This window comes from Chiloscyllium plagiosum, unplaced genomic scaffold (genome assembly GCF_037043375.1).
Source record: "Chiloscyllium plagiosum isolate Xiang-an unplaced genomic scaffold, Cpla_swu_hap1 HiC_scaffold_6, whole genome shotgun sequence".
NCBI lineage: Eukaryota > Metazoa > Chordata > Chondrichthyes > Orectolobiformes > Hemiscylliidae > Chiloscyllium > Chiloscyllium plagiosum.
This window is the reverse complement of record NW_028270144.1, coordinates 3542587-3555351: the sequence shown is the minus strand read 5'-3', so window position 1 is coordinate 3555351 and position 12765 is coordinate 3542587.

The window sequence follows — 12765 nt, the reverse complement described above, 5'->3', positions numbered from 1 at the left end:
AATGTGCAGGTTAGGTGAATTGGCCATGCTAAATTGCCTGTAGTGTTAGGTACAGGGGTAAATGTTGGGGTCTGCTTCGGCAGGTCGGTGTGGACTTGTTGGGCCGAAGGGCTTGTTTCCACGCTGTAAGTAATCTAATCTAATCTATACCTCTTAAATTCTCATCCAAATCATTTATATTAGTGATGACAGTGGTTGTTGAGGATCTATTTTCTCAGCAACAGGTCTTCTCTGCAAGAGTTCCTCAGTTTAGTGCCCCAGACCTAATTATTTAATCAGCTGCTTCATCAACAACTTGCTTCCACCATACAATCAGAAGTAGTGTTGTTCGCAAATGTTTACACCAACACACAACACCAACTTATCACATGTAGAATAAACCCATGGTCAAATGCAGCCAGACCTGGACAATGTTGAGGTTTGAGCTATTAAGTGCCAAGTAATGTTTATGCCACACTGGCCAGGCAATGCCATATTTAAGAAGAAAGGATTCAACCGTCATCCCTTGACATTCAATGACATTGTCATCACTGAATCTACTACTAACAATATCCTAGGTGTTACCATTGAGCAGAAATTGAATTCCATCATCTACGTAAGTACTGTATCTATAAGAGCAGAATTAGAAAGCAGACTTAAGTCTACAGTGGGTAACACATCTGACTGCTCAAAGCTCAACCACTATTTACAAGGCATGAGTCAGGAGTGTGATGAAATAGCCTATACCTGATTGGACGAGTGCAGCTCCAGCAAAAATCACTTGATCAGCATTCCATCCAACATCTTCAATATTGATGCTATCTACCACCTTGGTACAGCAGCACCAGTGTGCAATATCCAAAAGATGCAAAAACTCATCAGGCTCCTTTGACGGCACTTTCTGAATCTGCAACCTCTACCATCTGGAATGACAAGGCAGCAGATACATGAGAAATCCACCTTGTGCAAGTACATTGCCCAGCTACACACCATGCTGACATGGAACTTTATGACTGCTCACTGTGCAGAAAGTCTCTGGGCACATGACAGAAAGGTGGCTGGAAGAACGAAGCAAGACAAGCAGCACCAAGAGATAGTGCAGTCTTTGGGTACATAACAAGCATCCATTCCAGGAACATAGTCAAGCTGGCACAGGTGTTGTTAGTGTTGCAGCGAGTGTATCCTAGTACTCCAGGACCTCTGAATTGGTTATGTTGGCTCACCAAGAGATGCTGAGAATACCTCTGGAACTTGTTTTTTTTTCTCCTGCCTCATGTGTGCGGTTGAGGGCTCTCCCGAGTGTGTAATAGAGAACACGGTCCTGCTAAACTCACCCTTTGGTTTTCCCTGTCAAGTTGGCATTGTTGTCTTACTGAGTGTGGACGTAACAGCTTCAGTTTTTCTGATATGTGTACGTCTCACATCCCAAGTCCTGTTTGTCCATCATCCTTGTTCTTTGTGACCATTTTCATTTTAATGTTCAAGCTCCTTCATGACCCTTCTCTTCCCGAATGAAACAAAAAAAATCACCTGTAGCCCTAAAACCTTCCAATAACACTGCATTACTTCAACCTTGACCTCTTGTCCATCCCGCATACATTTATTTTTTTCTCTCACCTGGGGCCACGTCTTCAGCTGTCAATCTTCCTAAGTTTTGAAAGGACATTTCTAGACTTATTTTCAATCAGCCTCTCTTTAAAATCCAACTTTAGCCCCAGCTAAAGGTCATTGTGGTGTTTATACAGAGTGGGGTTTTGTCAGTATGATTCCTGTGATTGGAATAGCTGCCTCTAGTCCTCCCTCTCACAGAAACCTAAAGAAGCTGTTCAGTATTTGGTTCTGGACCGTGGATCACAAACAAAGGTCAACAGAATCGACTTTTGTCTTAAATAACAAAATTGTTACATCAAATTAGCCATATATTAGTTGCATTAACTCTTTGGCATATTAACAGTTTTGAACGAGAAGTTGAAAAGACCCATATGTCTGCATCAGACTATGCCAGGCTGCAGCTCAGTCACCCTGAGTCTTTCTGCTGGGTGAACACGGAACCCAAACTGGGCATCACTGAGCAGCTGCTACTTGACAGTACTGTTAATGACACCTTCCATCGCTTTACGAGAATAGACTGATGAGGCGGTAATTTCTCCTGCTTTTTGTGTACAGGATATACCTGGGCAGTTTTCCATTGTCAGGTAGATTCCAGTGTTAGCCTTCCACTGTAAACAGTTGTCCTTGAGTGAGTGTTACAGTCTGGCACATTCCAAGGTCCAGTATGTCATGCTGAGGGATGCACTAAAGCCTTGGGAAAGATAGCCATCTAGAGTCTTTCTGCTAAAGTATAACGAGGGTCTATTCAGTTCTTAAATCCCACCTCCTCTGCCTCAAAATGAATGTAAATAGTTTTCCTGCATGGTTAAAAATACCATTATCTTTGCAACTGTGTAGTAATGGGATGTGTTTTTTGTGGTTCTTTTTCCTCGCTGTAATGATTATACAGAACAAAATTACAAACTTTTTGTATGTATTCATAAATAACTCTTTTATGTCTAATATATATTTTTGAAATTAAAAAATTAGCCGAGGTAGAGCTCATTATAGCTTATGCACCAACTCTTTCAGAAACTTTCTACAGGTGCTCTCGTAAGCTTTTATCTCTAATTAACCTATTAGACAAACACCTACATTACATTTACCACAACTACGTCTTCTCCTCCAAATTTCTAATTTCACAAATTAAAGCAGTCTGGATGCTTAACAATTTTTCCAACTTGTTCATTTTGAACTTAGAAGATTGCTAGATCTTTGGCATTAGGATTGTTGGTCTTGATGATGATTTTTATCTTCAGTAGTCTCTGGAACATAACCATCATGACATTCCCCAGCAGATTCATCCCAAGCATTACTGGACAATGGCAGCACAATGCCATAAGGTTCCTGCAGTTCCTCTGTATAATGTCCTCTGCTGGATGGACAATGTACAATCGATTCTTGAAAAAACAAATGCCAGAGATCACAACGGGTCAGATAGCATCCATACGGAGAAGGCAAGCTAACGTTTCCAGTCTAGAAACACTGATGAAGATTCATCTAGACTCAAAATGTGAGCTTGCTCTCTCTCAGACACTGTCTGACCCACTGTGATCTCCAGCATTTTCTATTTCCAGTAGAGGTTCCTGCATCTGCAGTAATTCTCTCCTACAATAGATATTTATTCCCTTACCCATGGACTAACTGTACCATTCTTATTGAGCACCTTTAAACGTATCCATTTCTCTTGGTTGAGGTGTAGGAACTGCCATGCAACGCAACATCTACTAGTAAGACTGCTCTTGTTTCAAACACTTCTATACTTCTGTCGATTGAACTGTAGAATCAATCTCTTTGGTCGGGTGAGGAGTTGGATTTTCTGTTTTTGCCCCATCAGTAATTCTGATGGCTCTATGTCACATTGGAATGGGTTGGACCAGTAATGTAACGAGACTATACAAAAGACAATATATTTTTCAAAAGCGTTTGGCCTACTGTACCCTGTGCTCAACTTTCTCTCTTGACTAACTCTCTGGGTGTGCTGGCTAATGTTAAAGTCTGGAGATGGCTCTAAAACAGGCTAAACTGTGGTCAAACTGTCAGGGATCAGCAAATTGGAGATTCCCATATTCGGTAATATCCTAACAACTATGTCTGTGCTTGTGGTAATATATAATGTTTAAATAAATGCTATGAAATATAGTCAACTACAATAAAGTAAGACCATCAGTTAAACAAAACCAGGTCAGTTCTACTTGCTCCCTTTATCTGGAGGGGAAAATAATGGAGGCCAGAGACTTGCTGTGTTCAAGACAGGGACTACAATAAGTTTCACAGTCAGCTATAAGTTTCTCAATTTCTTTTGAGATCTTTGGCCAATGCCCAATTCCTGGCTTTGCATTTGGACATGATGAAATCTCCCTTTCCAGTGTAACATAAGATCATAAGACCATAATACGTAGGAGTGGAAGTAAGGCCATTCAGCCCATCGAGTCCACTCCACCATTTAATCATGGCTGATGGGCATTTCAACTCCACTTACCCACACTCTCCCCGTAGTCCTTAATTCCTTGTGAGATCAAGAATTTATCAATCTCTGCCTTGAAGTCCCGGCCTCCAATGGGCTCTGTGGCAATGAATTCCACAGGCCCATCACTCTCTGGCTGAAGAAATGTCTCCTCATTTCCATTATAAATTGATCCCCTCTAATTCTAAGGCTGTGCCCATGGGTTCTAGTCTCCCCACTAACAGAACAAATTCCCAGCATCCACCCTTTCTAAGCCATGTAAGTTTCTATTAGATCTCCCCTCAACCTTCTAAACTCGAATTAATACAATCCCAGGATCCTCAGCCATTCATCGTATGTTCGGCCTACCATTCCAGGGATCATCCGTGTGAATCTCTTCTGGACATGCTCCAATGCCCGTATATCCTTCCTGAGGTGTGGGCCCCAAAATTGGACACAGTATTCTAAGTGGGGCCTAACCAAGCTTTATAAAGTCTCAGAAGCACATTGCTGCTTTTATATTCCAACCCTGTTGAGATAAATGTCCAAGACGTCATGACTGAGTGAAGCTGGAATGATCCACTTGTCATCAAACATCAATAAGTAATCTGTCTATCATGGTGAAAAGCTGTTGTTGCTCAAGTCTTCATGGTTCGCCCATTGGGCATTTATCTGGTCAGCCTTGCATAGAACACCAGAAAATGGCAACACATTCCAGGCCTTCTCTCTGCTCCTTTCAGATTTGATTGAGCATGTTTTGGATTGTTCATCTCTGGATAACCGTGGCCTGATTTTGTGAATCACGTTCACCAGCAAATTCCTGATTAAATGCTTTAAGGCTGTGGACAGTCATTCTAGAAGATGGCGTGTGGTGTTTTTTGCAGCATACTCTGCATATATTCGTTCTTGTGCACAAACCTCGCAAAACGGAGATGAAATTTCTGTAGTCGTGAAAACGTTATTACAAACTCCTTCCCATCTCACAAGGAAACAGATGGTTTGTGGTCAATCTGAATGAAATCTTTCAGGCCAAAGATATTCTCTGAAAATCTTTTGCATATCCATATGCCTGAGACAATCTCCTTCTTGCTCTATAACTCTGTATTAGATCTTTATGTCTAACAATGGGCTACAGACATAACAGCCCAGTGTTCAGCACCCATCCAGTAATGAAACAGCTCTGCCCCCATGCCCTTAGCTGAAGTCACTGCTGTTACAGTAATTGGAAGGAAAGATGGATTGTAGTGGCCTGGACATCTGTAAATATCAGAGTCGAGAGTGTGGTGCTGGAAAAGCACAGCAGGTCAGGAAACATCCGAAGAGCAGGGAATCGATGCTTAGGGCATTCCTGATGAAGGACTTTTGCCCGAAACAATGATTCTCCTGCTCCTTGGATGCTGCCTGACCTGCTGTGCTTTTCCAGCACCACACTCTCGACTCTGATCTCCAGCATCTGCAGAACTCACTTTCTCTCATCTGTAAATATTAGTATGGCTGATTTCTTTTGGAAAGCAGTTTCTTGAAGTGAATCCCAGGACAATCCTTGTACATTTCTGAGGAGCTGTCTCGAGCATTCAGTTGTTATTGTCAAGTGTTGAAAATGTTTTGTCAATGTTTTTATCTTTCTGGTAAACCTGCACTGTGCTGCCATCAAGGTCAACAGATTCTTCCTAAGGGGCTAGAAATAGTCACATTCTTTCACATGTGCTTTAACCAGAGCTCTGTATAACTCAAGCATGACTTCTATTGCCTTTTGTATCTAGAGGCTTAAAACTGAAATCTGATTATTTTCTGTTTATATAGATGACAGTTAAGGATCTCCCTACCTGGACTCAGCCTCATTTGACTCTACCTATTTCTAGCTTTCTGCCATTTGAAAACTATCTTTCGTATCTTTTTATGTTACATTTAGTCACATTTAAAGCCATCTGCTTTAAATCATTTATTTAATCTATCAATGTCTCTTTTTAATTCTATGTTTCTATGTACAATGCTAATAATTCTGCCTGTCAGTGTCATCATCAAATTTGGTAATGTGGCTTTCTATTCCATCATCTAGGCCACTAATAAATATGAATAATTGGAGCCCTGACAGATCCTGTCTATCCTTGTGGGATACTGCTCATCATATCCTGCCCATTATCACCAGTTGTGGTCTCCTGCTGCTCAACCAACTTACCACAGTCCAAAATATACTTTCATTTACTTGGCTAAAAATCACACAACACGAGGTTATAACCGGCTCCTCCACTTCATTTACTTGGGCTTCAACACAGCCAAAAATCCCTTTTAGAACATAGAAAAATACAGCCCTGATGCCAATCTTTTATCACACTCTAAGATCAAGCTAACCTACATACCCTTCATTTTACTTTCATCCATGTGCCGATCTAAGAGTCGCTTAAATGTCCCTAATGTATTGAGTCTACTACCACTGCTGGCAGTGCATTCTATACACCCACCACTCTCTGTGTAAATGACCTACCCTTAACATCTCCACTAAACCTTCCTCCAATTACCTTAAATTATGTCTCCTTGTGGTAGACATTTCTGCCGATGGGAAAATGTCTCTGGCTGTCCACTCTATCGATGCCTCTCTTCATCTTGTACACCTCTATCAAATTTCCTCTCACTCTTCTTCGATCCAATGGGAAAAGCCTTAATTCCCATACCCTTTCTTCATAAGCCATGCCCTTTAGTCCAGGCAGCATCCTCTGCACCCTCTCTAAAGCTTCCACATCTTTCCCTTCATGAGGCGACCAGAACTGAACACAATATTCCAAGTGTGGTCTAACCGGGACTCTATAGAGCTGCAGCATAACCTCGCAGCTCTTAAACTCAATCCCCCTGCTAATGAAAGCCAACACACCATATGCCTTCTTAACAACCCTAGCAACCTGGGTGGCAACGTTGAGGGATCTGTGCCGCCACACTGCCTACTTTTAACCCTGTACAGAGGAACTTCGATAATCCGGTATTCAATTATCTGAATTTCGGATTATCTGGCAAGATTGTAGGTCCTGATGCTTGGCTAAACTGTGTTATCCAGTATTTGATTATCCAAATATTCGATTATCTGACAAAATACTCCCCACCCATGTCATTCAGATAATCAAGGTTCCTCTGTAATCTGCATTCAAATTTGACCTTCCAAAATGAATCACTTCACACTTTTCCAGGTTGAACTCCATCTGCCACTTCTCAGCATCCTGTCAGTGTCCCATTGCAACCTACAACAGCCCTCCACATTATCCACAACTCCATCAATCTTTGTGTCATTGGCAAACTTACTAACTCACCTTTCACTTCCTCATCCAAGTCATTTATAAAAATCACAAACAGCAGAGGTCCCAGAACTGAACCCTGTGGAACACCGCTGGTCACTGAGCTCCAGGCTGAATGCATTCCATCTACTACCACACTCTGTCTTTTATGGGCCAGCCAATTCTGTATCCAGGCAGCCAAACTTTCCTGTATCTCATGCCTCCTTACTTTCTGAATGAGCCTACCATGGGGAACCTTATCAAATGCCTTGCTAAAAGCCATGTACATCACATCCACTGCTCTACCTTCATCAATGTTTTTTCTCGCATTCTTAATGCATACAATAAGACTTGTGAGGCATGACCTGCCCCTCACAAAGCCATGCTGGGGATTATCTCTAATCAAACTATGGTTTTCCAAAGAAATGATAAATCCTATCTTTCGGAATCCTCTCCAATAATTTACCCACCACAGATGAAACACTGACTAGTCTGTAATTCCCAGGATTACCCCTGTCCCTTTCTTGGACAAAGGAATAACATTTGCCACTCTCCAATCATCTAGCACTACTCCAGTGGACATTGAGGATGCAAAGATCATCGCCAAAGGCACAGCAATCCCTTCACTCACTTCCTGTAGAAACCTTGGGTATATCCCATCTGGTCCTGGACACTCATCTATCCTTACATTTTCAAAATTTTCAGCATATCCTCTTTCACAACATCAATCTATTCAAGCATATCAGCCTGTTTCACGCTGTCCTCACAAATGAACCTCTCACTTATGAAGCAAAGTATTCATTAAGGATCTCCCCTCCCTCCTCTGATTCCAGACACAACTTCCCTCCACTGGCCTTGAATGGCCCTACCCTCACTCTGGCCATCCTCTTGTTCCTTACATAAGTGTAGAATGCCTTATGATTTTCCTTAATCCTACCCGCTAAAATTTTTCTATGCCCCCTTCTAGCTCTCCTCAGTCCATTTTTCAGTTCCTTCCTGGCTACCTTGTAACCCTGTAAAGCTCCATCTGATCCTTGCCTCCTCAACCTTAAGTTAGCTTCCTTCTTCCTCTTGACTAGATGTTCCACATCCCTTGTCACCCAAGGTTCCTTCACTCTACCATCCCTTCCTTGCCTCAGTGGGACAAACCTATCCAGCATCACAGCATGTGCTCCCAAAACAACCTCCACATTTCTGCCATGCATTTCCCAGAGAACCTGTTCCCAATTTAGGCACCCCCGTTTCTGCTTAATAGCATTGTAATTCCCCCTCCCCAATTAAATATTTTCCCATACCATCTGCTCCTATCCCTCTCCATGACTATAGTGAAGGTCAGGGAGTTGTGATCAATATCACCGAAATGCTCCCCCACCGAGAAATCTGACACCTGACCTGATTCATTGTCAAATACAAAATCCAACATGGCCTCCCGCCCAGTCGGCCTATCTACATGTTGAGTCAGGAACCCTTCCTGGACACACCTGTCAAAAACTGCTCCATCCAAACTATTTGAACTAAGGATGTTCTAATTAATATTAGGGAAGTTAAAGTCACCCATGACAACAACCCTGTTACTTCTGCACCTTTCCAAATTCTGCCTCCCAATCTGTGTCTCTGTTGGTGCTGGGGCATCTGTAGAAAACTCCCAATAAAGTGACTGCTCCTTTCCTGTTTCTGACTTCCACCCATATTGACTCTGTAAATAAACCCTCCTCGACAACCTCCCTTTCTGCAGCTGTGATACTATCCCTGATTAGTAATGCCACTCCCCACGTCTTCTACCTCCCTCCCTTACCTCCCTCCCTTATCCTTTTGAAACATCCAAACCCTGGAACATCAAACAACCACTCCTGCCTTTGTGATATCCAAGTCTCCGTAATGAACACAATATCTTAGCTCCAAGTACTGATCCATGCTCTAAGTTCATCACCTTTATTCCTGATACTTCTTGTGTTAAAATAGATACACTTCAACCCACTTACTGCAACTTTGCCCTGTCAACTGTCTATCCCTCCTCACAGACTCTGCATGCTGTATTTGCTGATTCACCAACTACCCCATCCTCTGATCCTTAACTCTAATTCTCATCACCCTGTCAATCTAGTTTAAACCCTCCTAAAGAGATCTAGGAAACCTCCTACCCAGTATACTGGTGCCCCTCCTGTTCAGGTGCAACCCGTCCTTCTTGTACAGGTCCCACCTTCCCGAGAAGGTATCCCAATGATCCATAGATCTGAAGCCCTCCCTCCTACACCAGCCCTACAGCCATGTGTTGATCTGCACTCTCTCTCTGTTCCTAGTCTCACCAGCCCAATGGCATCAGTCGCAATCCTTAGATTACTCCTCTGCTTTTGGGGGAATTTATCACCAAATTCTACAAATCCATCCATAGATATCCGCCTTTCTGCTAGTTTAATCACTCATCAAAAAGTCTGATCCTATTTATCAGGCTTGTCCTACCTTTTGGATCTCTCTCTGTTTAGCTGAAAATTAGAAGGTGTTCAATCACCCCATCCTTAAGTATAGACTGTAGCAAATTGCCAATGGCAGATGTTAGGCAGCTGGTCTCTCATTCCATGGTTTTCCTCTCTCACATCATAAAAAGTAGAGTAATATGTTTTCAACAAGTTTTCAGTCTGAAGAACAGTTCCTGAATTGAAGGAATTTTGGACGATTATAGTTGGGCAATGCAATATTCTCATCTATTTCCTGAAAGCATCCCCCCCGCCCCCGAAGGAAACTTTCTTTTCCCAGGAACTTGCACTTTTTTGTGCTATTGTTGTCTTCATTACCACTATTCTGCTTAAGTAAATGTGAATGACCTTACGATCTTAATTTAAAGAAAGTAAGTAATTGATACATGCAAGATGGGATTTGATAGGAAGAATTTGTGAATAAAAACTAAAAGAACTGCAGATGCTGCAAATCAGAAAGAAAACCAGAGGTCACAGGAAAAGCTCAGCAGGTTTGTCAGTATCTGTGGAGTGAACTCAGAGTTAATGTTTCAGATCTGGTGACCCCTCCTCAGAACTGTTCATTCAGTTCATCAATTGCATTGCAATTTCCAGAATTTTGTTGTGTGCAAATAAGCAAGTGAGGTTCCTTTATTATAATAAGATCTATATTTCAGAAGTCCTTATTTGGGTTTAAATTGTTTTGAAATATCTAATACCAAAAAAGGGACTATACAAATGCAGATTTGTACTTTTGCCAACTGGCCACCAGTTATACATCATCCAACAACATTAAAATATATTATCCAGTAATTTTCTGCATCTCATTACAGTCCACCCGAGATAACTTAATACCCAGTTTTCCTATGTTAAATGTTGACATAAAATAAAGTGGAAAAATGGGCACACACTTGGCGTTGTACAATACATGCCCAAACCATAAAGTCCACGGATCTACATATCTGAATAATTGTGGTCAGCTGGCAGTGTAAGTCACATCTCCAAAGACTTACAGAGAAAATAATTTCAAGCCAACTCTCTTCCTTGAAGCAACTTACAGAAAAACTCAGAGAGAAGTCTGGAGCAGCTGACACGGCCAGAATATGAGTCGGAGTGTTATCATGTGGAATTCAATGAGATAGGGAGCAGGAGGGTGAGCAAAAAATATTCTGAACTTGACAGATTGTTGGTGGCTGCTGAAGAATCTCAGCCCCATTAATTGCTGACTTCTTGAAAGGATCCTTCATTAGATCTTAGGTTCTAACATTAGTTAATAAAAATGCTTTGTTTAGCCATCCACAGGAGATTTCTAAAAATGGAACTCAGAAACGAACCTTGGAACTAACACTTGGGTCCAGATCATGCCACTGTTAAATTGGTACCTTTTTCATCCATTCTATGCTCAAAAACATAAAATATTCATACTAATTCCTAACCATAAAAACACTTACTTACCTGTGGGCCAACCTTTGGACGACATGACATTGTGCAATGTTATGTGTTAATGTGGATTGTTCACTTTTTTGAATGCCTATTTTATTTTCAATCCACATTTTTCCTCCATTTCTGTGACTTTCAATACTGGTATTGTGTGATTCCCTACATGTGCAACAATCTTGTGAATTTTGGAAAGCATTAGCAATATTTGTGTTATAGTCTCAATCACTAAAACTGAGCAGAGTTGATGTTTCCATCCCAGTTTGTTGTTCTGTTTCTCTATTAACAAAATGTCTTTAAAAATAATTAATGCTCAATGAAAATTGATGCACAGATATAGGAGAAAGTGAGGTCTGCAGAAGCTGGAGATCAGAGCTGGAAATGTGTTGCTGGAAAAGCGCAGCAGGTCAGGCAGCATCCAGGGAACAGGAGAATCGACGTTTCGGGCATAAGCCCTTCTTCAGGAATGAGGAAAGTTTGTCCAGCAGGCTAAGATAAAAGGTAGGGAGGAGGGACTTGGGGGAGGGGCGTCGGAAATGTGATAGGTGGAAAGAGGTCAAGGTGAGGGTGATAGGTCAGACTGGGGTGGGGGCGGAGAGGTCGGGAAGAAGATTGCAGGTTAGGAAGGCGGTGCTGAATTTGATGGATTTGACTGAGACAGGGTGGGGGGAGGGGAAATGAGGAAACTGGTGAAATCCGAGTTCATCCCTTGTGGTTGGAGCGTTCCTAGCCAGAAGATGAGGCGTTCTTCCTCCAACCGTCGTTTTGTTGTGGTCTGACGATGGAGGAGTCCAAAGACCTGCATATCCTTGGTGGAGTGGGAGGGGGAATTGAAATGTTGAGCTACAGGGTGGTTGGGTTGGTTGGTCTGGGTGTCCCAGAGGTGTTCTCTGAAACGCTCCGCAAGTAGCCGGCCTGTCTCCCCAATATAGAGGAGGCCACATCGGGTGCAGAGGATGCAATAGATGATATGTGTGGAGGTGCAGGTGAATCTGTGGCGGATATGGAAGTTTCCTTTGGGGCCTTGGAGGGAGGTGAGGGGGGAGGTGTGGGCGCAAGTCTTGCACCTCCTGCGGTTGCAGGGGAAGGTGCCGGGAGTGGAGGTTGGGTTGGTGGGGGGTGTGGATCTGAAGAGGGAGTCACGGAGGGAGTGGTCTTTACGGAATGCTGATAGGGGAGGGGAGGGAAATATATCCTTGGTGGTGGGAACCTGCAAAGACCACTCCCTCCGTGACTCCCTCTTCAGATCCACACCCCCCACCAACCCAACCTCCACTCCCGGCACCTTCCCCTGCAACCGCAGGAGGTGCAAGACTTGCGCCCACACCTCCCCCCTCACCTCCCTCCAAGGCCCCAAAGGAAACTTCCATATCCGCCACAGATTCACCTGCACCTCCACACATATCATCTATTGCATCCTCTGCACCCGATGTGGCCTCCTCTATATTGGGGAGACAGGCCGGCTACTTGCGGAGCGTTTCAGAGAACACCTCTGGGACACCCGGACCAACCAACCCAACCACCCTGTAGCTCAACATTTCAATTCCCCCTCCCACTCCACCAAGGATATGCAGGTCTTTGGACTCCTCCATCGTCA